The 26,392-nt window shown below is 62.4% G+C and overlaps 2 protein-coding genes across 4 annotated transcripts in view; one reads left to right on the top strand and one right to left on the bottom strand.

The window, feature by feature from the left end:
- Window positions 1-26,392, bottom strand: part of MACROD1 (mono-ADP ribosylhydrolase 1) — a 133,234-nt gene that overhangs the window by 18,423 nt on the left and 88,419 nt on the right. The window lies entirely within an intron of this gene.
- The window catches only part of FLRT1 (fibronectin leucine rich transmembrane protein 1), a 70,031-nt gene continuing 55,091 nt past the window's right edge, over window positions 11,453-26,392 (top strand). For both annotated transcript variants that reach the window (XM_053925237.2, XM_053925236.1), the window contains exon 1: window positions 11,453-11,987. The gene's annotated coding sequence lies outside the window, so the exon portion shown is untranslated. The remainder of the gene's footprint in view (window positions 11,988-26,392) is intronic.

Raw genomic sequence — 26,392 nt, 5'->3', positions numbered from 1 at the left:
CTTGCCACCCCACTGCCTCGCCCTGTGTGTCTCATCCACAGCTGTGTCCCCAGCTCCCAGCACAGAGCCCCGTGCACAGCAGGGGCCTGCTGGCAATTTACTGAACAAACCAAATAGGTTGTGTATGGATTGTGCCCAGAATCACTCAGCTAGGCTGCCCGGGGCCTGCCTGGCTTGAAGCCTAGGCCCTCATCTCCCGGGTCTTGCAGAGGAGCCCACCCCTAGGGCTGTGGCCTCGGGAGCAGGACCTAGGGTGGGGGCCTGCAGGCCACAGGGCGGGCCCAAGGGCAGCGGCAGGAGGTTCGGTAGGAGCTGCCTTGGCTTTTCCCTGCTGGGGACGAAATCCTCCAGCCCTGGCTGGTGCAGTAGTAGGGGGCACCAAGGGAGGAGAGGGGGCACCGTGCAGAGGCTGCTGGCAGAGAGGAGACTCAGTGACCTGGAGAAAGCGCTGAGCAGGTTACTGGGCCAGGGAGAGGCCTGCACGTGGGCACGGCGGTGACCGTGGTGACATCAAGCCTGCACAGCTCCTCTGTGTGCCTCCGGAGGCTGCTGGTGGCTCGTGCCCCAACCTCTGCTCCAAACACCTTGTCCTGGCCTCAGATGCCGGAGAAGCTGCCAGCCAGGCGTGGGGGACTGGGGGCTGCTGCTCCGCACCCCCAGCAGGCCTGGCGCCCTGTGCTCCTTTCTCCTTAGTGAGGCCAGGTCTCAGCTTTCTGTCGTTTGACAAATATGCATCCAGCCCCTACACGTGCCAGGCTCTGGGACGCTGGGCGAGGCCCTGCAGGCAGAGCCTGTCCTCCAAGGGGCTGGGAAATGATGGCACAGGAGAAACCTAGACGAGAGAAGTAGTTGGCACAGGGGTTGTGAAGGGAACCAATGGCAGACGGGCAGTGGGGGCTGACCCAGAGGAGTCAAGGGACCTTCGAAGTAGAGGGAGTCGCTGTGTGGAGCACCCTCCACCCAGGGCCAGCCTGTGCAAGGGCCCTGAGGCAGCAGTGGCTGGCGGTCTGAGGCACATCCGGGCAGCTGTTGTGGCTGAAGCAGAGAGTGGGGCTGAGAAGTAGGAGAGAAGGTCAAGGGCAATGGACGCTGGCTACTGCACTGTCCAGGGGGTCCCTTTCCAGACCTCCCTGTGTGTCTTGATACAGCCCCTGCGGGTTCACTGCAGCTGGCCTGTTCTGGCCTGCCTTCCCCGGGCTGGGCCCCCACGGCTCACCTGTACCCCAGAGCCTGGCCCAGTGCCTGGTACCTGCCAGGTGATGGTTCGTTACTGACTGGCTGATTACTGACTGGCCCCAAGTGGTCCCAGCAGGTTTTGGGGAGTGGGCTTTGTTCTTGGGAAATCAGTGCTGTTGCCCCCCCTCATCCCCCAGGCCAGTGGGTTCTTGAGGTGAGTCATTTAAAACCTGTTTTAGATGAGAAACGCCCCATGGAGTGAATAAAATGTGAAATATGCTGACTTTTTGAAGATAAAACAAGAGACTTCAAAGGCATCTCAAGCTGCTAGAAGTTGCCCTGTTTGACAAGCTCTATCCCCCCCAGGCCAAGGTCACTGTGCTCTAAGGTGGGGCTGCCCATGAAAGAGGGTTACTGGACATTCCCCAGGCTTGGGGGAGCCCGTGTGGGGCAAGGGGGCTCATGTCTATAGGCACCGACCGCTGGTTTTCACAGGGGACCTCTGCCCATCATCTGAACACTCGCACCCCCATACACACACCCTTCCCGCCCTATTTACAGGTGGGGAAGCTGAGGCCCAGAGAGGTGAAGTGACTTGCTCAAGGCCACAGCACTTATCAAGAGAAGCCAATGTCTTTATGCTTTGCCAGGCCTGGTCCTGAAACCTCCCCCCACCCCTCCCCACTGTGAACTTGAACTTGAGCCAGTTGCTCTACTCCCTGGGGCCTCAGTTTCCTGGTCTGTGGGGTGGGTAGGTCATTTAACTGACGCCCTTATGGGGCAGAGATGATAGAGTGTAAAATGCCTGTAAAACCGCTATGGCCTCATAGAGTGCGATGGGCGTGGAAGCTGGGTTCCCCGGGCGCAGGGGGTCGGTCCCCAGCTGTCCCTGCTCAGCCAGGGAGAAGGGAGAGATCAGTCTGCGGACAGGTTGGATCAATGACAACAATAATGACGACAGCAGCTTCTTATGGAGGTGTGTTCTCCAGCTTCCGAGGGAGAGCCGGGGGGCCTTTGCTAAGCGTGCAGCCTACAGACGGGGAAGCTGAGGCTCCGATGGGTGCCCGGCCCGGGACCACACAGGTTAGGGGTGTGCAGACAGGATTCAAATCCCACTGGTCAGACTCTGGAGCCGCAACACTGAGCACCCTGCCCAGCCAGACTCGGCTGGTTTGCCTCTGGGGCTGAGCCCCTACTCCCTCTTCGCTGAGCAAATCCCTGCTATTCCTCAAATCTATTGGGAGGTGCACCCGGCGGGCCGCCACTTCTAGGAGGCCCCCTCTCATTGGCCCTGATTCTTCTGCCTCCCCGAACCTTCAGTCCTGCCCCCCCCCCATTCAACCATGTCCACCCAGCTGTTCAGCCCCCTCTGCCCTGGGTGTCCCATCCCCAGGCCTCTCCCTGCAAAGCCATCCAGTTAGCCTCAAAGTCAAAGCTGGTGGCTTGGTTGGGATTCCTGCTGGCCTGGGCCTCTCCTTTGTCGCCTTCTGCCTAGGTTCTTTGGACTCTGCCCCCAGAGCCCCAACCTCCCAGCCAGCCACCCCCCAAGCTGGGCCCCAAACCCTCAGACCCCTAAACCCATCCCCAGACACCTCCCACCTGTTGGTACTTTGTAGTGCAAGACATTTGTGGATAACACACAGAACCCTAACGTACAGAAACAAACAGCAAAGGCAAGGGAGTCGCCCACTAGTGCATCGCTCAGATCCAGCCAGCCCCTGCTTGCAGTTTCCTAGAGGACCTTGCAGACTTTAAACAAAAACAAAAATAGTTAATAACGCATTTATCAAGCAAATTCTCTGTGCCAGGCACTGGGCCAAGTCTTTCAGGTGGATTCTTTCATTTCGTCTTTCCCTCCCCCAGAGCCTGGTGAGAGGGTGGTATTTTTCCCACTCTGAAACAGAGGCGCCGGAGGTTGAGCAACTCGCCCAAGGTCGCACAGCTGGGCCGGGAAGTGGGGAGTCAGGGTTTGAATCGGGCAGTCTGACTTCCGGGAGACCCTTGAGGGCTGCGGCTGCGGGACCGGGTGGGCTGCCTGGGCCTCCCCTCCCCTAGGAGCCGGAGGGCAGGCGCTCAGCGCCCCACCATTAGCATAACCATGAACGTGAGCCTCCCTGAAACCCAGTTACCAGGAGATGGCTTGGGCCCGGGCCAGCTGGGTGCAGTCTCCATCTGCACAGGAATGAGGGGCGAGGGGCTGGGGCCCCAGGGAGCCCTGGCGGGTGGGAGAGCCGATGGCTGAGGGAAAACATTCTGGGAGGCAGCCACTGCTCAGGGCCGGTGTGGGTGGGTCCCGAACGCAGCCTTGACCCTGCTGGTCAGCCCCACTGGACCATCCCAGCTACCCCAAGGCCAGGCCACAGGTTCTTCCATCCCCAGTTCTCTGGGTGACTCCAGGCAGCCACCTTGCCCTTTTCTGAGCTTCAGTTTAAAACCAGGGGCTGTTCGAGCAGAAAACATACCCTGGGTTTGGAGGCAGGAAGAGCGATTGCTGGCTGTGCACAGCCAGGCAGGCCGGACCCGCACTTCTAACTTCCCCACGAGCATCCCTCCGGGGCCCCTGCTCTGATGCCCTTCCCCCTCCACTGCATCCTTTTCTATTGATTTCACGTGCATAAAGGCAGGTGTGCACACACGTGCGTACACATACCCGGACCCTTGACCTGCCACCAGCCCAACAATTACACCTGCCTTAACTTCCCATCTGTGCACGAGGGTCAAGGCTAGGTCAAGGGTGCTTCGCTGGGGATCCAGGGACTAGCCGCTGGATTTGCTGGTGGCGAATCCAGAGGAGGTGAAGCCCCCACCCCCCGCCATCAGCATGATATTCCCCAGGTCAGCATGTCTTCATTTTACATAAGAGTAGAGCCCGTGGGATTGGCTGCTACTGTTCCCACGGTGCGTGGGAGACAGACCCAGCTGCTCTGCTCGGTCTGTTTTCACTGCTATATAATATTCCAGGTAGGGACTGTCCCACACTCATCCACCCGTCTTCCCACTGACCAACAGGCAAGCTGGTTTTGCCTCTTGCAAACCCAGCTGCAGGAGCATCTTGCACACGCCCCGTGCACACTCGTGCCAGGGTTTCTGCCGGGTAGATGCCAGGGCGCGGGACTGCTGGGCTGCGGTGTGCGCACGTCTTTTACTCCACTAGGCATTGCCAAATTGCTCTCCAAAGTGGTTGTTCAGATGATCGCTCTAAAATATAAATTAAATCATGTCGCTTCCCTGCTCAAAACTCTCAAATGGCTTCCGATTACACCTAGAATTAAATCCATACTCCCTTCCACAAAGGCCTGGCCGCATCCTACACTCTGTCCCCTGTCCCCAATTTTCTGGCCTCCTGTCTCTTCCTCCAATAGGTCTGGCTTTCACACCCCAGAGCCTTTGCACATTCTCATGCTGCTCCCTCTGCCTGGCACACTCCTTCTAATCCTTCAGGTCTCAGTGAAAATGTCACCTCCTCAGAGAGGCCTTCCTTGACCACCCAGGGAAAGTGCTTCCCTCCCTGTTTCTCTTATCACGCTGCTTATTTCTGTTGGAGCCCACACCACGGTCCTAGGATGATGTCATCCTTGAGTTTGTTTGCTGATGTGTGGCAGCCTGCGGGAGGACCTAGTCTTCTTTGGTCATCCCTGTTCCCAGAGGCCAACGCGGGCTCAGCACTGAAGGACTGCCCTTAGCGTCATTCATTTGTTCAACAGATGATGATTCGGGCCAGTTGGTTGCAATGTCTGGGGCGGGTGAGCTGTGGGGGAGGGGCTCTGCAGAGGGGGTGTGGCCCAGCTGAGGGCAGAGGGGCAGCAAGGCTGGGTGGGCCCCAGGGACCGGAGCCCTCTCGCACAGCCATGGGGAGCCCCACAGGTGCTGGAGCAGGGGAGCAGCAGGTTCAGTCTTGCACTTCAGAAAGATCCCTCTCAGAGCTGACTGGGGGCAGGGGCTAGTGGTGGCCAAGGACGGGCTGACAGAGGGCCGGGCAGAGAGGCAATGCAGAACCCACAGGGACCAATTAGAGGACCGTGGGAGATGGGATTGGGTCAGGCATGGCGAGATCAGCTTCCAATGTGGCTCAATCAGGTCAATGGAAGGAGCACTTTGCGAGCAAGCTTCCCCTCTCCTGCCTCCCCCTCCCCACCTCCCATCAGGGCAGGAAGCTGGGAGGGAGCTCCCTGATTTCAGAGAGGGCAGTGCAAATCCAGAGGCTCCTCCCTGGATCCCCAGGGAGGCACCCTTGACCTAGCCTTGACCCTCGTGTACAGATGGGAAGTTAAGGCCCTAGAAGGAGAGGAACAGGAAGAAGGCCACGTAGCTGGATCCCGCCCCCCCCCCCCCCCTGCCCCCTTGTTGCTTTTGGAGCAGGGCATGCTGCACTGAGGCCGAGCAGACCTCACCACCTTCTCTATAAGGATGACGAAGGAGGACCACTCGAGGCCCAGGGGGTTTCTGTTACACAGCAGGGAGGGCTTCCTTAGATACCGCCGCCCCCAGACACAGCCAGGCCAAGCCTGCCTCCCTGGGGCCGCCTGTGACTGGTGGTGGCTGCACTTGACTGGGACTCTCAGGACCAGAGACTCAGCTGGGGTGGGGGTGGCGGCTCATTCAAGGTCACTCAGCCACGAAGAGGCAGGTCAGTCTGGCTCCAGGCTGAGTGCTCCTTCAGTGGGAGTGTCCCGGCGCCTGTCCAAAGGGCCAGGGGGGGCTGGGGGTGCGGAGAGTCCCCGCTCCCTCCCTGCCTCGGACCTGGGGGTCGGAGCCCAGAGCACCCCCGCTCTGTAGGCCTCAGGGCGGCCATCTTATCCCCTTCCAGGCCATGTCCTGTGGGGGACAAGATAGGATGCCCCTGGGCTGGGCGTCCCTCCTTTCTGTCTTCCTGACCTCCCAGCCCGGACTCCTCTCTGAGGAGGGCGGAGTAGAAGGAGGGAGGAGGTGGAAGAGGCTGGCAGTAGCAGCCATTGGTATGCAAAGCCCTGCCTCAGCCCCTCCAAGGCCCAGCCTTTCTGCATGGCCCTTTAAGAGTCCCTCCTAGGCAGCGGTAGCTTGGCAGCTTGGTGGTTGCTGGGCAACCCCATCCTTTCCCCCCTCATCACTGGCACCCTTCCCCTCCCCCCTTCCCCTCCTCTGTGCCTCCTCCCAGGCCCAGTCTCCGCAGTGCACTTAGCTCAGAGCCCACCAGGCCTGGCTGCACCTGTTCCTGCAGGTGGGGGCCTTGAATGACTCCCACCCAACCCGAGCCCTGGCCCATAGCTCTGTGCCACCAGGACTTGAGGAGGGAGACGCAGGCTCAGGACATCCCATCGGTGGACTCCTCCTGCCCCCCCATCTTCGGTGGTTGGAGCCTGTTGGGGCGGGGTAGAGAGGACCCCAGGGGAAGGGCCCAGGAAGAGTCACTAGGGAGTCACTCAAGAGCCCTTGGGTGGGGAAGAGGCCAAGGTAGTAAACGGGGGGTGGGGGCAGGGGTGGGAGAGGGAGGAGGTGGAGAGGAGTCCAGAGTTCTGAGCCCCTGAAAAGAAGGTCTGCGGGGGTCAGAAGAGGCACAGTGATGGGGTGGGGGTCACCAGAGACCGGGGCCCAGTAGAGGTCTCTGAGGCCCCAATCTCAAAACCCGGCATCTTCCACCCCATTGTCCTCAGCCGGCCCTCCACTTCTCCCTCCCCATGGGCAGCCTCGGGGACCCCGCCCTCTGGCTCCTCAATAGCTTGGGTGTGTGGCCTTGCTTTGTCCCCCAACTTCCTTCCTTATCAGGTTTGCACTTCCAGCCTCACCTCTGCTTCCCAGGTCCTCGACCCCCTGCCCCGGGCAGCTTGCCCTCCAGCCCTCCGTGCCTGGGCACATGTGCAGCCCCCCGGCCCCCCCGCCAGGGCCCTCCTTCAAGATGGCAGTTCACTCACGTCTCCCTCCCTGAACTTGGGCTGTGGGTAACAGGTGAAGGATAGCCAGAGTCAAGAAGTGCTTAAATCACCATCAAAAGCACCAGAAGCCTTTTTCTTCTGGGAAAAATGGCCAGGGAGTGAGCGGGGGAGGGATGGAGTGGGAGGCTGCCCTGGGCGTCTGGCGGAGATGGGGGCTGGGGGCGCAGTGATGCCACTTGTGGGGAGAAGAGGAGGCTCCCAAAGGTGGGAGGGCCCATCAGAGACAAGCCCAGGCGGTAGAGTCCGTCCTGCCAGGGGAGGCGGGCTGGCCCGGAGCCCTGGCCTGCAGTCTGCATGGCCCTGCCTCTGCTCGGGCCTCTTCTGGACCCTCTCTGCCGTCTTTCCCCACCAACCACTCCCGCCACCGGGTCCCAATCTCTCCCACTTCACCTCCCTTCACCCCTCACCCAGGCCCCACCCTGCCCCTGCCTCGAGGCTGGAAGTGTGTCTGGCCTACCGCTGAGCCCCCGACCCACCGTCTTAGGGCAGTGCCTAGTTTGGGACAGCTGTCACCATCGCCTGGGAGGGCTGTTTCTCTCGGCCACTCGGCAATGTCTGACTGCTCCTGCCATACACTGGGCCCTGTGGCAGATGCTGGGGACACAAGGGGACCGCAGGAGGTGCTGGCTGTCTCCTCAAGGTGCTGGGAGAGTCGGACGCCAACAAAACATGGCTCTGTCAGTTTAAAGTCTTCCATGCTACCGGGAGAACGCCGGCCGCCCGCCACACCCTGATCTCAGCCAGTTAAAGCGTCGTCCAGTAGATGAAAACTGTAGCTACACAAGCCACACGCAATCACAGGCTGAGGGAGCTAAGTCCTGCGGAGGGGAAGCTGAGGGAGCAGGGACAACAGGGCTACCTCATTAGGAAAGGTGGGGTTCAGGCAGGCCTCCGGGAACAGGAGCCCTGGACTGAGGGGAGCAGGAGTTGGCGGGGCCTTCGAGGCAGCAGAGGGCAGGGAAGCGGGGCCCAGCTGCAGTGCCCCGGGCAGGTGGTGGGGGCAGGTGTGTTCCCTCTCTGGCCAGCAGCTTTCCTGGGCCAGCTGCCCCGCCAACCCTTCCTTGGTCACACCTGCTCCCAGAGCCCGTCCTCAGGAGTTGCTGGCTTCATCCTGCCTGGCTTTGGTCCCTGGTATGCCCATTCCCTGGAGCACCCTCTCTAGGACTTCTTCCTGGGCTAGGGACTTTGCTCCCTGCTCTCCTTGTAATTCCGCGCTGGGGCCCACCCCACGGCCCCTGTACCCTGCCGTGTGCTTGTGGGGAGGAGTCCCGAGCCCTGGTGCTGTGCAGGCCGGAAAGGTTTAGCGCACAGTGGGGGCTAGGCGCACGCAGCATGGTGGCCTTAGGACTTGGGTCTGAGAAGCCGCTTGGATGCCCTGGTCAGGGCAGGTGTGCCCGTGGTTCATGGAAACACCCTGGGTGCACCAGGGCATCACTGGGGGCCACGGTCCGGAGTCCTGGGGACCCTGGGGGGCAGAGATGAAGTTCTCGTGCCCCCAACCCAGGGCAGGCCCAAGCAGGGCCAAGGGTGGAACCACCTTGGCTGACAACAGTCTAATAAAGGTGGGACTGTCACACTAGCCCTGGGAGGTCTGTGGTGGCCCCACTGAGGTGAGAAAATTGAGGAGCAGCGAGGCTGGGGCGCCAGCGGGCCCATGGGGAGCAGAGCCCAGATCTGGGCTCTGAGGAGCGGGTAGGAGGGTGGGGGGAGGCAGGGGTGCCGCAGGCAGGGCCTGTGTGACCTCGGCTGCCGGGTGGGAGGGCCCGCCACACGCAGCTGCTGGATTCTGCCTGGGTGACTGCCATCCTGGGGGCAGGGAGCTGGGGCTTGTTGAGCTCAAAGTTGAAGCCACAGATGGTCCCCAGGTGGCTGCTGCCTTGGGCTCAGAGCACCGCTGCGGGTGCCCGGCTTGATGACTAGCTCAGACCTCCTGGGCCAGGGCCCACCACCCTCGTTGCGCACTGGCGCCCACAGGGGCTCAGCAAGCGTTTGCTGAATGAACAAGTGATCTTTCTGAATCTCAGAGCTGGTGCGCCCCGGCTGTACCCCCACTCCCTCCTGGCATCCCAGACTTCCAAGATAAAGGCCAGACTCCCCAGGCTCGATCAAGGCCCTGCGCACCTGGCTTGGCTGACACCGTCACCTCATCTTCCCCAAGGCCCCCCGACTCCCATCCCCTGAACTCCGACCCAGGGTCCCTCTTCTCCAAACCATGGTTCTTTCAGGTTGCAGCTCCTGTGAGCGAGCCGGAATGAGCTTCCGGAGTCTGCCCGGAACATTCCCCCGGCCCTCCGTGACCTGGACTGACAGCCACCTCCCTGGGGCAGCTGTCCTTGCATGTTGCAGCTGACTCGGCCCCCATCTTGTGGGGTCACTCGGTCATGAGGACGTCTGTCGCAGTGCAACCGACCCTGCTGATCCTGCTAAGGCCTGTCTGGGTGCCCATTCCCTCCTGCGGGACTTCCTGCTTGGCCTGGGCAGGGGCCAGCCGGGCCTGATGCGCTTTCGGTCTTCGGTGCTCCCCCAAAGCACTTGGGAAGCAGCGCACCTCCACAGTCTGTGGGCTGTGTGCAGCCACCAGGCGTGGCTGAGCGAGTTATGGTGCATCCGCTCGAGGGAATACCATGCAGCCGTTAAGACCACAATTATGAAGATGATATTTTGATATCTAAGAGCAACAGTCAAACAGAGCGACCTGCACACCATCCATTCCGCCTTGTGGTGCTGAGCGCTGCTCTGGGCCAGGGCCTGGGCTTGGCGTGTGGGCGGCAGGGATGGAAAGGGGTCCCTCCTTCAAGGATGCAGTCAGAGAGGAGGAAGACATGCAAATCATTCCCAAGCAACATGCGGAGTGCCGCGGAGGAGGGATGCTGGGGCCCGGGGGCCTCAACGTCCATCTGGGGGTCCGGGCAGGCGGGAGAGAAACCACAGCGCTGTAACAACGACAGCTGACAGCGTGCGGACAAGCCTGGAAGGGCGCAGAGGAACGAAGCCTGTTGACGCCACAGGCCAGTGGCATTGTGGGTGGCTTTTCTTTCCTTTATTACTGGTATAATGCTGTTTGGGCAAATTGGGAGGCAAAAAAATAATAGCTGTTTGGGGAATTGAGTAGAAATCGGAGAAGTAAGAAATGGAGTTAAGGGGAAGTAAGTGGGAAGGGAGAGGCAGGGAAGGAGAGGCAAAAAGGGCAGAAGCAGGGACACCCATTATGAGGCCGGGGGAGGCAGCCACAGGGGCACAAGGTCTCTGTCTGCTCCTGGGCTGGGGAAGCACAGGATGAGGTCGGGGACGCAGGGTCCCTTCCCTCAGGGGAACCTGGGAATCTCCTCCCCCGGGAGGAGAGGTAGCTTGGCCAGGCCTTGACAGACAGCAAAGAGCAGGGGGTGCCGGGCCCCTGGAAGGTCTGATGCAGCCTGGAGTTAGGTCGGCTGGTGGGAGGTGTTGGGTTGGTTCTGGGGGGAGGGTCCCAGTCAGACTGTGGGGAGTCTGGGTGTGGAGCAGCAAGCAGTGGGACCAAGGGCAGGGGGTGTTGTAGGCAAAAGCAGGAACTGAGAGCAGCCCTCCAGGGAAATGGATGGCAGGAAGGGATGGCGGAGCTTGAGCTCAACAGAGAGCTCCTTACTATCCCAGAGATTGTCAAGAGCAGGGGGACTTTCCAGACTAAGAGGAGGGAGGTTTGGTCCCCCCCACACACACACCCTATACAGCAGGTGCAGACATCTCCCAAGTCCCTAATGTGTGTGCCAGGCACACCCTAGCCACCTTCCTATTCAAGGTCTTCCCTCACAGCACCCCCAGAGGTGCGTGCTTAATGCTCCCATTTCTCTACGGAGAACACTGAGGCTTGCAGAGGTTAAATAACTTGCTCAAGGTCACAGCTGGGTGGGGGTGGGGGGCTGGGGGGGCTCGGGGGCTGGGACCTGACCTGCCGCTGCTCGCTCAGGCAGCTGGGTGGGGCAGCACACAGGGAGGCCTGGGCGATTCGAATAAACGCAGATGAGAGGCTCCAGTGGGGAAGGGGCACCAGGCCAGGAGGACGGGGTTACTTTCTTACGCAGAGTAGGCGGTTGGGTACCTGTTCGTGAATGAATGCACGGGTGGACAGATGAATGAATGAATGGATGGATGGATGGTTGGAAGGAAAAAATGAATGAGTGGGTACAGAGAAGAGGGGTGTAAGGAGAGGCTGAGCGAGCGAGAACCCCTTTCCCTCTTCCCCGCCCCCGCGCTGGAGGCTGGCTTTGAGAGCCTCCCTCCTCGCCCCCCGGGGGGGCCGGCTTCCAAACCTCTTTCTTCCACCCCCCAGCCATTTTCGCCACAAGGCTGGGGTAGGAGGACGCGGAGGCCGTTTCTCCCTGGCTGGGCCCGAGTCCCCGCGCGGCGGCGCAGCCTCCCGCGCCGGGTCCCGCCGGCCAGTGCGCAGCGCGGCGCCCCCGCCCCCGTCGCCTCCTCCCCGCCCCGCTCGCTGCCTCCCCTTTCTCCTTCCCTCCCTCCCCGCTCCGCGCCTGCACGCACGGCCCCTGCCGCCGCGCCGCGAGGGGAGAGGCGGCCGCCCAGCCTGGCTCCCGGCTCCCTGCTCGCCGCCGCCGCTCGCGCAGGCACCGCTGCCGGCCCTCGCCCGGCCGAGCGCACCCACCCGGGCAGACGCACCCGGCCGCCGGGCGCAGCCCCGCGCACAACCCCCGCGACTCCGCCGGGCGCCGGAGCCAGGCAGATGCGCCGCCGCGAGCCCCTCGCCCCGGGCCCGCCACCGCGCTCCGCCGCGCGCCAGGGGCTACACTCCCGGGCCCCCCTGGGCGCCCTCCAGCTTCGGTTCTCGCCCGCTCCTTGGAATAACCCCTGAGGCTTCACCCGTCGCTGCAAAGTTTCCCGAGGAGACCCGCCTCCCCAGCCGCTGCGCAGGTAAGGAAGGATTCACGGGGCGGGGGTCGGGGGCCGTGAGAGCGGGACGGGGCGCCGGGTCCAGCGGGGCGGGGGCTGGGAGTGCACGGAGGCGCCGCGGGTTCGGGCTGCCCAGCTTTGCCCGGGCGCCGCGGGGGCCGTGTCGCCTTTGGGATTTGGGGCGGGGGGCCCCCCGAGTCGACAACGGAGCGCCGGCCCGGCCGCGGGGAGGCGCGGGGTTCGCGGTTGGCGGTACACTCTCCGGAGACGAGGCTGGAAAGGGCGGGGGCTCCAGCCGGAGCCTCTCGCTGCGCCCCCAGGGAGGCGGCCCTGCCCGCGAGGGGGCCAGGTTTGGCTGGCCGGTTCCGGCTCCAGCCTCGCACGCAGGAACCAGAAGGCTTGGGGCGCGTGGAGAGAGGCAGCCGGCGGCTCAGGCGCGGCGCTCCGGTTCCCACCAAGCGCTTGAGTCACGGCTGGAGCGAGGTTTTATTTTTAAAATGACTTCAAGGGGGGCATAAGCAGCCTCCAACTTCCCTCCCGCGCGCTCTATGTACTGTCAGCTCTGTGCGGGGCAGGGGGCCGGGGCTGTGCACCTGGCGCCGGAACTGTGGGACGGCCGGGCTTGAGTCCGAGGGTGGCGAGGCCCCCCACCCAAGCTGGAGGCCAGGCACACGCCCCTCCTCGCGGGGATCTGGAGGCTCGGGAAAGGAAGCACGGAGAGAGTCGTTGCCCAGCTGCAGGAAAGCGTGGCTGATCAGAGCCCTCTGAGGAGAAAGTTGTGGAGCTGGAGCCATCAGAGAGCCGCCCGAGGCTTCAAGGTGGTCCGAGGGCTGCAAGGCTCTCTGGGATGTGTGGTTTTAAGAGAATACAGCCCAGCTGGGGTGTGCCAGGCCCCTGCAGCCCAAGCCAGAGCCCTGATGTGAATAAATGAAGCTTAGGCAGGGTTTGGGGTTGTGTATGAAGGCGGGGGTGGGTGACTGAGTCCAGTTCTGCCCCACCCTTGTCCCCGGACCTTAAGGGAGGATGGAGACGTGCCTCTTCTGGCCCACTTTCCGGGTGGCTTAGGAGTTGGGGAAGAGGCTGCCTGTGTGGGGACAGCAAGCCCTGCGGGATGCTGGGTGCCATGGGCAGAGGGTGGTGGGCTGGGGCATGCCCCTCTCTGCCCAGCTGCTGTGGGGGAAGGTGGCCATGCTCAGGGGCTCCGGGCTCTGGTTTCTGGAGTGAAAGCCAAGTGCATCTCTTCCTGCCAGCCCCAGGAGGAGAGGCGCAAACATCACCTGTCAGCTGGTGCTGACTCCGTGGGCAACTGTTTGGGGCTTCCTCAGAGGTTTAACATGGAAATGGCCTGAGCTGTCGGTCCTGTGCCTCGGAGAGGATGCTGCCCAGCGGGGTGGGCAGCGCGGGGGCCCTGGTGGGCTTGAGGGGCAGGAGGAGCCAAGGGCCTGTCACATTCTGACTGAGGGGCTGGCCACGCACAGGTCTGAGAGCAGGAGAGAGGGGAGCAAATGGGGGTGTGTGTGGGGCTCTGTATGGGGCCCCTGCCCCATGATCTCACACAGACATGACTGGCCCTGTCCACCCATAGAAAGCCTCCCCAGCATGAGTTCGGGCTGCCGCAGCCTGCAGAGACAGTGCGCCCTCGCTCCAGCACTTACTGGTTCCAAGCCCCTCCACCTTGCTGAGCCTCAGTTTCCCTTGTTGGTGAGAGGGGTTGACAATATTTACCTCCTGAGGCTGAATGTCAGGGGCTGCGGACTGCATTATAAAACGGGGCGAGGTGGACAGGTGCCCTGCTCCTGGGCCGGAGGGGTCCTGGAGGACTGAGGGCGGGCCTCCCCTTGGGGGTTTGGGGGAGGTCAGAGTTCCGATGGGATGCTGACCGTCAGCAGCAGCAGCACCCCACCCCTTGCCCCCGAGTGCCTCCTAATGAAAGCCCCTGGGGCTCCCCCCGGTTTGTTTGTAAGGAGAAGGTGCGGAGCTGTGCTACCAGGGCTCTGTGTGGAGGCTGTTAGCCCGAAAGACTTGGCTCTGCAGACTTGAGACTTGATGGGTGAGCCAGGGTCACCTACTGGGTGCCTCTGGTTTGCTGCCTCTGGGGACCTTGCTTCCTTGCCTGCACAAGGGGGACATAGTGGCTGCCCACCCCCCCTTAAGGATGTGTGGGCACCCCAAGTATGGGAGAGCAGGGCAGGGCACAAAAGATGGGCAGGTGGCATTTGTGCTCGCTCTGAGTCAGCTAAGAGATGGACGTCCGTGGCCCGGCGCTGTGGCAGTTGTCAGGAAGCAGCTGGCCTGGAGTGTGGAGGATGAGGCCTCTGGGCACAGCCCCCTCTGCCCGGTCAGGTGTGACAGAGGTGGCGGGCCGACGTGGGGAGGTAGGGAGCTCAGTGCTGGGTGCGGCATGCTTGGCAGCTCTGGGCCTCTGGGGGCAGCTTGTGCAGCCAGGGGAAGGGGCAGATGGCTCAGGAGTGGCAATAAGCAGGTGAAGGCCCTGTCCTGCAGTTGGGTGGCCCCACTGTGAATCTCTGGGAGTTGGGGACCTGCTGGCTATTGCCTCCCCAGCCAGCCAGGCTGCCCAGGAGTCAGGGCTGAGGAAGGGACTCATCTCTGAGATGGGTCTCCCTGGGGCTATGTGGGGGTCTGGCTGGGCCAGTCCTTCTGCCCCAGGGTGCTGGGGACTCGTGGTTCCTGGGCAGGGTGTCTCTGCCGGGCCTGCTGATCTTGAACAAGTGACCCGGTCTCATGGGGCCTCGACACCCTCATCTGTGAGATGGGGTTAAGTGCCCATTTTGGGGTACCCACCATGAGATGACGCCTGTGAATTTCTAGTAGAGTTTATGCCTGGCAGTGGGGCCCTGTGTGGGCGACACCTGGCTCATGTGGAGCTTCCAGCTTCTTCAGGCCCTGAAGTGGCAGGAAGGACCGACTTGGGCACCTGCCCCAGCCACCAGGGCCCCTCAGGGTCTCATCTGCCTGCTGGCCGCAGGCGGGCCTGGCCCTGGTGACGGTGGGAAGGTCCATGAGTGAGAAGTGTCAGCAGGGGTGAGGCTGGGGGTCCGGCCTGCGGCCCTCCTGGGATACGCTGTGAGTGACAGACTGTGTGGAGGGGCCTGAAGCCTGTGGGCGTGGCTGGAGGTTCTCAGTGCCTGTAGAAGGGCGGGTGGGGGTGGTTCAGACCTAAGGTCTGCTTGTTGCTCTCAGTGCACAACCCTCTGTCTGGGATTGGGAGGGGGTCTCCCCTTCCCAGGACCTGGCTTCTCTTCCCTGAGACAAGAAGATCAGGCCTGCTCCTGTTTGTGCGCGGGCGAGAGGCGGTTGGGTGAGGGGAGTGGACCTGATGGCCAGAGGAGATGGGGGCAGGGACAGCGTGACCCCAGGGTGCCCTGACCATGCACCCACCCCCCAGCACAGCTGTGGGGGACAGGGCTGTGTGTGTGCAGGCCCACGTCTGCCTGAGTCGGCGGCGGGATGCCTGTTTACGGCACTGGCAGCCCCCAGAGCCCAGTGGCTCCCCAGGGTCAGCGGCTCTGCAGATGATGTCAGCATCGGGGGCCTCGGCTCACCTTGTGGAAGCTGTTTGCTGGGTTTGCTGGGTTTGCTGCAGCCCTGGATTTTGGAACTCGCACTGTGGGGCTCGCAGCCTTGGGTGTGCTGCCCCCACACCCCCCAGAGCCGGGGCCAGTGAGTGTGGGTGACAGGAGGGAAGGGGGCTTGGGCCAAGGCATTGCTTCGGCTGGTGGGGGGTGTTGGCCCACAAGGCACCCTGCTCAGCCCCCCTGGCTCCCTGGCTTTTCTGTCTTTCCCTCCCTCCCTCCCTCCTTCCTTCTTTTCCTGCTCATTCATTCATTCATTCATTCATGAGGTGGGTGTTGGCATGAGTTATGGGCCAGGGAGCATACAGGAGAATGGGACAGCCCTCTTCCCACTACAGCAATTGGATACTCCTCTTCCCTCTACGGAGCCTTGGGCTCTGCAGGGGGAAGGCAGCTCTGTGAGGCTGGGTGACAGAGGAGCCTGCTGGGCGCTGGGGTCAGGGAAGCAGGGGCAGGAGGTAGTGAAGAAGAGGGACAGGAGGCAGGGGCCTGGCGGGCAGAACCAACAGAAGGGGCTGCATGGGAGCGCCGGGCAGGAGGGAGAAGCGTGGCGTACTGGCAGGCAGGCAGCACCTCGGCATCTGACAGCAGGTCTGTTCAGAGCTTGTGCTCTGTCTCCTTGGGTCTCTGCGGCCTGTCCCTCTCCCTCTCTCAGGACTCCTGGTGGGCCCTGGGAAGGGCGGGCTCCCTGGGCCCAGGGTGCGGGGGTCCCCTGTTCCTGAGTGCGCACCTACATGGACAGGCCGGCCCAGCTGGGTGGGCTGAGAGCGAAAATGCTTGGGCTTGTTTGTGACGGGGGCGGTGGCTCCAGTACAGGCTGCCAGCTGCCAGTAACGACTGGGCTTCCTTGGAAACCCTCTCCTGGCTGTGACTGTCCCCTGTGCAAAGATGGGGCGCTGGACAGAGGGGTGATGCTGGGGGAAGAAGGGACTGAAGGCTGGGTCTCCTGGAGGCACCCATGGACTAGCTGTATGGGGCTCAGCTAACCACTAGGGGACACTGCCTCCCAGGCAGCCCAGGGCCCAGGTGCTCCAGGCTGAGCTCGGAGGAGGGACTCTGAGGCACGGAGGCAGCGGCAGGCTCTTTCAGTGGATGGCTTTGTGCTTAATTAAAACTGGGATTAAACTGGGGGTCGCCGAGGTGCTGGTCCTGGCCTTTCCTGCTCCCACTGAGCTCGAGGGCCAGCTCTGTGGCAGCCGTTTCTTTGCTCCCTGTTCCCTCCCTCTGCCTGAATTCATCGTTGGCACCAGACTACAACAGATTTAGCAAACTGAGAGAGGGTGGGGGGGAGAGAGAGAGAGGGAGAGAGAAGAGAAAGGGGGGAGACTCTGGAGAGGAGATGGCATTTATCCACACAAGCAAATTGCTCTTGTCGGGTTGTCCCCTGCTGCCCTCCACGCCTCACCCCCTGCGACGCCTGGGAAATGCTGCCTGGAAAAAGGTCCTCAGAATGCCGCTGGGCGCTGGCACCAGGGTGGGCTTTCCTGGGGTGGTGTGCCAAGGGCTGCCCGGAGGAGGGAGCAGTGAGCTGAGTTCTCAGGGGCCACGGCCCGGGTGGGGGGGGGCGGGGAGCACCCGGGGCTGCTCTGGGGGGTGGTGGGGAAAGTGTGGCTCCAGGCCGGTCCTGAGTGATGGCAGGCTGGTGATGAAGGGGCACGCGTCTGTCTCACTCCCTGGTGCTTCCCCAGGGCCTGTGCAGGGCGGGGCCCAGTGGGCGCTCAGTGCCACGCAGGGCGAGTAAACGGGCAAAGGAGTGGTGAGCCCTTGCTGGAACGAGCGAGCTCCTCAGGAGCTGGCGTGGGTGGCAGTAGAGGGCCCAGCCTTCCAGCTGGGACTCCTGGGGATGAAACCTGCTGGACAGAGCTTCCTCCTGGGCCCTGGAGCAAGTGCGAACTGAGGTCCCTACAGGCCCTGCCCAGCGGCTGCCTGCGGGCTTTTCTGGGGTGACCTTGATTTATAGCACGCTCCTCTATGGTCGGATCTGAGGGGCCCGGTTCTGGCTCCGGCAGTCTGGCTGCTTGAGTCCCAGGTTCCTGGGAATTTGCGCAAGGCAGGGTGGTTTGCTCAGTCTGGGGCCACGGGGCTCCCAGTCTGGGCTGGGCTGCCCCCGCCCTGCATGGGGGGGCTCATCCTCTCAGAGAGGCTGCCCGTGGTGGGCCAGGCTGGGGGCTGGCCATAAACGGGTCACCCAGGGTTCGTCCTAGCGGGGCCAGGTCAGGATGGGGACACAGACGTGCATCGTGCGGACACCTCTCCCACATTCACACACACGCTTTTGCTCACACCAAACCCTTCTAACCTGTGTTTCCATAGCCAGTCCCCACTGGGCTGTGAAGTGAACGGCGCTCACATCCCCACCCTCCCCCAGGGCACTGCTAAGAAGAGGCCTGAAGAGCTGCCCTCCCCCAGGCCCTTCCGTGCAGCCCTACCCGTCCTGCCCCCTCCAGACAGAGCGGCTGTTGCCCATGGTCCCCACCCCCCCAGGCCCCTCTCTGGGCAGGGGTGGATGCAAAGGAATGAGATGCAGTGGCGATAGTCCCTTCCCCAAGCCCAGCTGCAGCCCCGGAGACCTAGCCATTGTCAGCCCTGCAGCCTAACCCCTGACCCCAGGGAGGGGGCCCAGCAGTCAGCTGAGCCGGCAGGTGGGCACTGTGCGGGGCCACTACCTACAGCCAGCAGAAGGGGGCTGGCCATGGAACAGAGAGAGGGCTACAGGGGTCCTGGAAGCCCTTTCCCTACTCCCTGAGGCTGCATACCCCATAGAGTGCCCACCTGTCCCAGGGAGACACAGTGCCCACACTCCCCTGACCCCAGTCACAGCGGGGCTCTCTGTGCCTCGGTTTCCCCACTACTGCCAGCCAAGGGTTTGGACCACAAGGCCCCTAAGGGCCCAGCAGCAGCATGGCTGTGGGACTGGGGACCCTGAGTCTTGCCAAGGCTTGGGCTATTCAGAGGCCTGGGCAGCGCCATGCCCCAGCTTCCAGGGGCTTCTAATGGACAAGCTCTGCCTGACTTGTCTTCTTTCTGCTGTGGGAGGGGAGATGGAGGCACAGGGCCATGCAGAGGTCAGACTGACCCTGAGGCAGTGGGCTGCAGAGCAAAAGCACTGGACGCAGGATCTGGGGGACCTGGATTCGAATCCTACCTGTTACTTATCAGCTGGGTGCCCCTGGACACCTCACTTCCCCTCTCTGTGCCTCAGTCTCCACACCAGTGAAATGGATCAACATCGCGAACGTCCCGGGGCTGGTGTGCAGGCTGAGTGTAGCGGTGCCCATGGACAGGCTTTGTGGGAGGCAGCAGCTACTGCACGTGGGCAAATGGGAGGGGCTCCTCCAGGGGCAGGGCTGCAGTCCTGGGGAGGGACCGCACCAGCCTCAGACCCTCGGGAGCGCCCCGCCCTGCCTGGCAGGCAGGCACAGGGGACAGTTGCTGAGCTCCTAACTGGCCCCTCATTGGGCAGAGGTCAGCCCTGAGGTCTGCAGCCACAAAGGCAGCAGGCGGACAGATGGGGGAGGAGAAGGCACCCCGGACAGCCCAGTTGTGATGGGGTGCAGGTTGGCTGTGGACAGTTCTGGGGGGAATGGGGAAAACCGAGCACCTGAGGACTACAGAAAGCAGTAAGTGTTGGGGGACAGCAGGAGCCAGAGGGGTTAGGGGCCAAGTTGTGGAAAGGGAGTTCGTGGGGCTCAAATGTCACCTTCTCCTAGGCTGGGTCCCCTGGGATGGGGTCAGGCGGGACCCCCTGGGTATGTGCTGGGCATCTCCTGTGTGCCAGGCCTCCAGGTGGAAGCTGGGCACAGGGACCAGTATACGCATCCCAGGAGGGCAGCGGAGAGGACCTTAGGGCCGCCTTACTGAGCGTCTGCTGTCTGCCCTGCGTGCCGTGGACCAGCATGCCACAGACCTTCCCGTGCAGGGTCCCTGGACGCGTCACGCCAGCCCGTGTCACGGGGCAGGAAACTGAGGCACAGACAGATAAAAGTGACTGGACCAAGGCCACACAGCCCTGACTTAGCACCTTACCCCCTGCCCCCAAACACGTGACTGAACGGGAGGTGGTGGTCATTGTCCTGGCGGTAGTGGCCACACACACTGCACTTGCCATGGGCCTGACGTAGTCACTCGAACCCCCAGCGAGCCTCTGAGTGGGCCCTCGTTTATCCTGACTTCACCCCAGGAAGCAGACACTGAGGAAGGGCAGCCCCTGAGACATACTGTCACCCCGTCTGGGTCCTCACAAAAGCTCCCGAGGATGAAAACTGGGGCACAGAGATCGTGGGAGACCCCGAGGTATCCAGGGCCTGAGGTTTGTGTCTCCTGCTTTCCCCGGAACCACACCCTTTCCCGAGCTGTGGACCTGCCTGGGGACACAAGCTGTCTCCTCTGGTCTCAGAGTCTTGGCCTGCTGGAGGGCCCCCCCCCCCCCCCCGCACCCACACTCCTGAGGCCCCACTGTGGGCAGGCCCAGTGCTGGCCTCAATGACATGTGATGCCATGTGATATGAATGGGGCGGGGGGCGTCAGGGGAGGGCTCAGTCTCGGGGTGGGTGCGAATGGGGTGAGTGGTCGGGGAGGCCAGGGCATGGCTTTTCCCTCCAGGCCCAGCTGCCCGCTGGTGCCCCAGAAGAGCCTGGGCTGCGTCGAGGGGCCCGGGAGGTCGCGAGCGGCCTGCGGTCACAGAGCAATCTCCATTAGGGCCCGTGAGTGAGCGGCTGCAGCTCCTGGAATCCTATTAAAAGCTTTTTCATTGTTCTCTGTGATATGCTCCACTCTGCCGGGACCTGGGCATGTTGATAATTTATTTGTGGAAGGGAAAGGGGCGAAGAGTGCAGGAGAGAGGGAAATGTCATTATTTACTCAGCTGCTTTCTGGGACGGGAGCCCTTCCTGGGTCAGCTGGAGTGGCGGGCACAGCGACCCCCCAAATCAGGAGGTGGGGGGCAGTGCTCTGCCTGGGCGCAGCTGGGGTGGCCACGGCCAGCGGGGGAAGGGCCTCAGGGAGGTGAGGGCCTGGGTCTGGGGCCTCTGAGAGTCAGCCCCCCCCCCACGCCCACCATCAGAGCCCACGGGAGCTTCATTTAGCCCAACCCTGATGTGGGCTGGGGCTGGGGGTGTCTAGGATCTCGCTGCCCTGCCTTTGGCGTGGGTGACCGCGGTGGCAGCCTTCCTGGATCCTGAGGGTGCAGAGTTCAGAGATGGCTCCTGGGGTCTCCAGGGTGGGGAGAGGAAACCAGTTGCTGGGTGGGCTGATTAAGGGACTTCACATCCCCACAGCCACCAGCTGTGTGACTACTCAAGTCCCTGCACCCCTGGACACTATAAAACAGGAAGGGACCTCCGCCTCTCCGGGGGAGACGCAATTCAGAACGAACGACATCAGCCCCACTCACCAGGTTCGCACCGTGTGCTGAGCGCTTCACAGACAGCGTCTCCTTTAGTGCTCACAACATCTCTGTCGGCGGAACCCCATTTCTGCCCTTTTACACATGAGGAAACTGAGGCGCAGTCACGCAGCTTCTAAGTGGCAGGGGAGGGATTTGAACCTGCGCCTCTCAGCACAGTCACTGACTCCAGTGACGGCTCCACAGACACCTGGCTCCCTCCGTCCCCAGGCCCGAAGAGGGAGCAGGGACCCCCTCTTGCAGACGCCTGAAAGTATTGAACTCGGTAGTCACAGCGGCACTGTGGGGCATGGCCCTCGTCACCCTGCAGCGATGAGGAAATGGGCTCAGAGAGGCGACATCATTTGCACAAAGGAAGGGCAGAACAGGATTTAAACCCCGCCTGGCTCTGGGTTCTCGAAGTATCGCCTGTGCTGGTGCAAGGCCGACCGGGACAGGGCCCCCATACCCAGGAGTGTAGGGGCAGCCCCAGGCGGTGCCGGCTTTGGGGCTAGGCCCCCAGGGAGGGTCAGGCCCGGGGGCTCTGATCGGCCTGAATCCCCTTCACACACACTCCTGACTGGCTGACTCTTTAAAGTGCATTGATGGGAAAGGCGACCCAGACACCACAGGGACGTCACCCCCATGCCCACCCCCCTAGCACAGATACTGCCAGATGTTTAAAGAATTTATGTTTAGCCCTGGTTGGTGTGGCTCAGTGGATTGAGCTCTGGCCTGCAAACCTAAGGGTCGAGGGTTCGATTCCCAGTTAGGGGACCTGCCTGGGTTTTGGGTCAGGTCCCTAGTAGGGGGTGCACGAGAGGCAGCTACACATTGATGTTTCTCTCTCTTTCTCTGTCTCCCTCCCTTCCCCTGTCTAAAAATAAATAAATAATAAAATCTAACTAATAAATAATAAATTACAAAAATAGAGAATTTATGTGTAATCAAGTCATTCACTGACCCTGAGATCGTTGGTGGCTCCCTGTCTTGAAAACTGGGGTCCAAGACCCTTGGCCTGGCCTTTCAGACCTTCCCAGCCTGGCCCTGCTGGCCCACAGCCAGCCTGGCCCCCAGTCCCCCGGTAGGTCTGTGGGTGACACAGCTCACACCTCGGAGCCTCCGACGGTGCTGTCCCTTGTCTAGAAGGCCACCTTTGCTCCCCACGGGGAACGCCACTTCGCATGTGAGGCCCTCTCTGACTAACAGGGGTGACCAGCCCTTCCTGCCTCCCTTCCGCCTAGCACTTGGCAGGCCTCTCAATTGGTGGGTGACATATGACAGTATAGGTGGCTGCAGTTTACATCTGCCCCACCTCCAATCGCTTTTCCCCCTCCTCCATCCCCACCTCAGGCCCCCGCGAGGTGCTGCTTTGCCGTGGAGCGGAGTCTGGCCTGCATTTGTGCACCCATCCCAGGCTTCCCGAGCCCACAGCGTGCTGGTGAATGGCTTTCTTCTCACAGCAGCTCTGGGGGTGGGTTGCGGTAGCCCATTTTAGGAGGAGAAAGGGAGACCCAGGGAGGTTCAGTCACCTGCCCAAGGACATCAGCGAGTTCCAGGTGGAGCTGTGGGTGAAGCTGGGCCCCAGGCGGGAGCAGTGATGGGATGGCGGTCCGGCGGACATTCCCTGAGCCCCCCGCCCCCCGCCTGCCTGGCACTGAGTGGAGCATTAAATGCAGGTCTCGTTTGATTCTCACAGTTGCCCAGGGAGAGGTATACTTGGTGGATCCATTTTACAGGTGAGGAGACTGAGGCCAAGAGAGAGAGGGAGGCAGAGACGCGGCCAAGAGACTCCCTGGAGCGCCAGGTAGGGGTTGGGATTTTTCCCAGGCCCTGTGTGCCAGGCCTAGAGCTGTCCTTTCAGAGTGGGGATGGGGCAGGCCCTGCCTCCCCAAAGCTCCCCCAACCAGGGGCCCTGCCTGGCTCTCAGGCCCACAGACTGCCCTGGCCAGGCGTCCTCTGGGCGAGAGGAGATTGGGGAGGCGGTGCACCCCGTGGCAGGGCGGGCGTGGGCCCTGCCCCCACAGCAGCTGCCAGCCTGGCCCTGTGGCCTCGCAGACAGACGGGGCCTGTGAGAGCCGGGGGCCTCCGAGGAGAGCTCGGCTCCCGCGGCAGCCGCTCAAAGGCCTCATTGTGGCCAGGCCCTCCGTGGGCAGCCGCCCCCGCCGCAGGCGCAGACAGAGCCCAGCCTTTGTGCCCTGCCCCTGCCCTGCCCCGACCTCCCCGACCTGCCCTGCGTTCTTGTCTGCTGGGGGCTCCCTGGGGAGGGGCTGCCTGGGACCCTCCGATGGCCTAGGGCGGGGGTGGTCTGTGTTGCCAGGATGTGGAACCTGGCATCAATCCCTCTGCCCAACCTCTGCTCACAGACACTGTCCCTAGGGGGTTGGTCCCTAGCCTGACTCAGGCAGGGGGAGGGGCTGTGGAGCTGGAGTGTTTATTAGCAATAATAACAACAGCACTAATAATAACAATAGCAACAGCGTAGCAATAATAACAGCGGCGTCTGCGGCCATTTGAGGAACTCCGCCACCTGTCTGCTGCCAGGCCTTTGTGCGTATTACCCCGGGCCCTCAAAGCAGCCCTACAGACTGCAGACGGTTACTTGCGCCACTTACTTCATTTACCGATTTATTTATTTAGAAAAGACTTTATTTATTGAATTTTAGAGAGAGGGGAAGGCAGGGAGAAAGAAAGGGAGAGAAACATTGATGTGTGAGAGATATATGGATAGGTGGTCTCTCGCACACCCCCAGCTAGGGGCCTGGCTTGCAACCCGGGCGTGTGCCCTGACCAGGAATTGAACCGGCGACCCTTCGTCTTGTGGGATGACACCCAGCCCACTGAGCCACGCCGGTCAGGGCCACAGCCCATTGTTAAGCGCCAGGCACTGCCATCCCCATCAAGCCCCCAGGTGGCCGCCACAGTGGGCAGAGGCGAAGCCACTCTGCTGGGCCCCCTCGGAGCTCCCGACCTCTCACTCGATTCGCACTGTAGCCCGTGCAAGAGCCGCGGAAACTGCCGCTCCGAGAGACAGACTGGGGTGCCCGGCATGGGGTGGTCACGGGCAGATCGCCTCTTACATTCCCCACCTGTACCCTTCTTCAGGCTCTGCCTTCGGGGGAGGTGAGCTGGTGGCCCGGACTTAGTGGGTGGGACGGTGGAGGAGGTGAGGGAGTCCCAGCAAGAGTCTTGAAGGACTGTGAGCTGAGCCTCCCCCTGATAGTAGCTCTTGGGACCAGGTGTTACACCTCCGTTGCGTAGTAAGGAAAACTGACGCCCGGAAAAGGGAGAGAGGACTGGCCTAGGCCCCCCAGCCTCGGGACGTGACTGGGCCCCCAGGCAGTGCTGTTGGCCCGGATGCCACTGCTGGCCCTGGGCGAGGTGGGGGTGCAGCCAGCCCCGCATCCCTCCTGTGCGCCAGGCCCAGCACTGAGCAGAGAGCTGTGTAATGAACCCTCGCAGAGGCCTTAGGCGGAAGGTGCTGCCGTTATCCCCATGACACAAATGGGGAAACTGAGGCACCAGCCCCCTGGAGGGCAGTCTAGGTCTCCTAAGTCCGCCAGTCCCTCACCCCCTACCCCCCAGAGGTGCTTGCTGGGAGAGGGACAGGGCTCTGAGTGGGGCCAGACAGACAGACAGCTCAGGGACCTTTTGCAGGGCGGGCTGCAGAGCAGCAGTGTCCCGCTTCTGAGGCTGCCTCCTCATCCTGAGCCGGATCAGTTTCCCCATCTGTGAAATGGGCACCGAGCCTGTGTGGCCCCTTCCTAGGAGGCCCACAGGTGAAGTCCTGTCTGCAGAACCCCCCACTGCTGGGGCCGGGCGGGGTCTCGCCCACCTCCCCCCAGCTCTGCCCTCCAACAGAGCCTGGTGGCCAGCTCAGGCCTGGATGTGGGATTAGAAATAACGTTGTTAATATTCGTAGCAAGCGGGCTGGTGAAATGTCGGGGTGGTCATCTGCTTTTCCTTTGGGCTCTCCCCTGAGGACAGGCAGTCAGGCCCTCTGGCCTTTGTGCCTCAGCACCCCCTGGCCAGGGCCCAGTTGACCTTGCAAGGAAGCCAGGGGCCAGGCCCCAGTCGCCTCCTCAGCCCTGCCAGCTTCCTCCTTCGACCCTCACACCAGCCTGGGGAACCTGAGCCCCAGAGACATAAGCAGCTCCCAGGGGACTCACAGCCACCAAGGGCCCAGCCAGGGCTCAGTCCCAGGGCCTGACTCCGAGTCCAGCGCTCCCCCTGCCTGTTCTCCTGCTCAGACCGCCTGAGGACAGCTGGAGGAGGCCTGCCGAGGCCCCGGGGATGCCTGCCGTCCCTTGGGCAGAGGCTTATGTGGCCCTCCGTAGAACCCAGGGCTCCGGTCTCTGTTCTTTCCTGACCACGTGTCTGTGGGCGCTTCTGTGCCCACCCTCCCTGTGCCTCAGTCTCTGGGGTCCCCAGGGGAGGAGAGTCCCCCACACAGGGCCGGGTGCAAGCCTGGCACAGGGAGGGTTGCAGGACAGCGGATCGGTGGCACCCAGCCGGCAGGCTAAGCAGGTCCCTCTCTGGCCACTCTCCCAGGCTCAGCCTGCCCTGCTCCTGAGGATTCTAACAGGGGAGACGCAGGTAGACCAGCAGGGCCCAAGGCAAACCGCACACACCTGTTGCACAGGAGTTCAGACTCTCAGAGGGAACTAGAGGCTGACTTTCCTTTGCCCCAATGTCTGGGCTGGGTCCTGTGCACTCCCAGACTTGCCCTTGTCACACCTCCACGGCCTCCTCCTCTCAGGTGGCCTTTTCTGTCCCCTCCATCCCCATTCCTAAATCCTCCTCACTCAGCCTTGCCAAGGCGGACAGTCGGATGGCCTCTACCATGTACTCCAGGGGTGCGGGTGGACTTCAGGGATGCCACCCTTGGGGCACAGCTCTCAGAGCCCTAGGCTCCCCACCGGCCTCTCACCTATCCACCTCTCAAAGCCTCAGTTTCCTCATCTGTAACATGGGGCCAGGGATGCCAAGACAGGATGCTGTGGGCAGATGCTCGCCCTTGTGGGTGCCCAGTTAGGGAAGGGAAGGGGCTGGTCCCTCTGGGTGAAGCAGTTCTCAGAAGACACCAGCGCCGACAACCCCCTGGAAGCCCAGTGGGTGACTGGGTGGGTGCGTGGGTCTGCAAGCCAGGGAGGAGGAGGCGGGGGACTCTGGCAACTTGAACCGCCACCTTCTGTGGTGAGAGCCATGCAGCGGCCTCTCCTTCCCCAGGGCCTGGCACTGGCTGAGTCCTGCCGTTCCCGGGCAGGGGCACCCGTGCTGGGACCGCACTCCGGTTCTCGGGCGGGCAGCAGAGCTGACGCGGAGCAGGCGAACAGCTGTTTGCGCGGAAACTAATCTGTCCGGGCTGACGGATGGCCACACGCCGCCACTAATGTGATTTCGAGTGGGAGAGGCCTGCACACTGAGGGCTGGGCGTGCACCGGCCCTGG

This window comes from Desmodus rotundus, chromosome 5 (assembly GCF_022682495.2).
Source record: "Desmodus rotundus isolate HL8 chromosome 5, HLdesRot8A.1, whole genome shotgun sequence".
Classification (NCBI taxonomy): domain Eukaryota; kingdom Metazoa; phylum Chordata; class Mammalia; order Chiroptera; family Phyllostomidae; genus Desmodus; species Desmodus rotundus.
This window is presented reverse-complemented; position numbering and strand designations above follow the sequence as displayed.